Source organism: Rhagoletis pomonella, unplaced genomic scaffold, assembly GCF_013731165.1.
Source record: "Rhagoletis pomonella isolate Grant_MI unplaced genomic scaffold, Rhpom_1.0 Rhpom_scaffold_00001, whole genome shotgun sequence".
In the NCBI taxonomy this organism is placed as follows: Eukaryota; Metazoa; Arthropoda; class Insecta; order Diptera; family Tephritidae; genus Rhagoletis; species Rhagoletis pomonella.
This window is the reverse complement of record NW_023458555.1, coordinates 26,089,846-26,090,978: the sequence shown is the minus strand read 5'-3', so window position 1 is coordinate 26,090,978 and position 1,133 is coordinate 26,089,846. Positions and strand designations below refer to the sequence as shown.

Here is a 1,133-nt window from a genome sequence, read left to right as displayed (position 1 = left end):
AATAAATGAGTTCCAATGTCTTTCTGCAACGGCAATCTGCAAAAGTCTCATATGTGGAAGATAACAGTCCCGTTAGTGGAAACTGCAAGGTTCCACTTATGTTCCATTTGTAGAATGTAAACGAGTTCCACATTATGGAAGCTGCACAAGTTCTACAGGAAGTCGAAATGTTCCAATTCCGCATCCTGATAGCTGGTGCGTGCCTGCGATAACGTATGTTATCGGTTTTTGTTGAGAATTTAAAGTTTACGAAAGTTGTGTGGTATGATAGATGCGTAGCAGCAAAGAACATAGAAAACTAAGAAAATGCATACTAGTAGTATACGTTCCAGCAAAATGGGGCTATTCCTAAGTTCACCACTGGAACGGATGCCTTCAACAGAGAACTTATAAGAACGAGAGATGCAAACGACTCAGTGGACATCATTGTACCCAGTATGGTATTGTACATTTTTGAAGTGTAACTAGTATGGTATTTAACAGAGACAGAGAGACGTTTGGAATGCAAAATTTCTGTTAAATACCGAGGCAGAAATACAGAAAATATTGTTTAGCAACAAAACTATGTGTTTTGTTAGCAACATATGGCAGTATGTGAGTTTACTGAAATTTCAAGCTTATAAAACGAATAACTTCCAAATATTTGTTTTACATTTTTTCATGTATTTTTTCATATATATAGGGACAAGAATACGTACGAATCGAAGATCATGAAATTTTCCTATCATTTTGTATTAAAAAATTTCAAATTTTCGATTCGTACGAAAACCACAATACGCCTCATAATTAAACAAATAAATAAACGAGTAAAAATGTTTGTTTACATACATACAGATGCGATCAGCTAATTAGCAATGAAATTCAAAATGATATTGTTTGCAAATTGTGTTTAGTTATATATTTTTAATAAGTTTCATTTAAAATATAATGCAATCTATAACAGAACCCACAATAATAAAAGTTTAAAAGCTTGCACAAATTGCAAAAAAAAAAATAAACAAACCTCAAGAAACTGCCACCAAAATTTCAAAATTTTTAATTGGAATAGAAAAAACGATAGAAAGTGAAAGTTTCAAGCTGTTAAAAATTACTTTAGAATTTTTTTTTTGTGGAGGGTGTTGCTGTTTTTTTTT

The 1,133-nt window shown here is 32.0% G+C and overlaps 1 protein-coding gene across 1 annotated transcript in view; it reads right to left on the bottom strand.

The window, feature by feature from the left end:
• LOC118742073 (arrestin domain-containing protein 17-like) overlaps positions 1-1,133 on the bottom strand; it is a 15,872-nt gene that overhangs the window by 550 nt on the left and 14,189 nt on the right. The window lies entirely within an intron of this gene.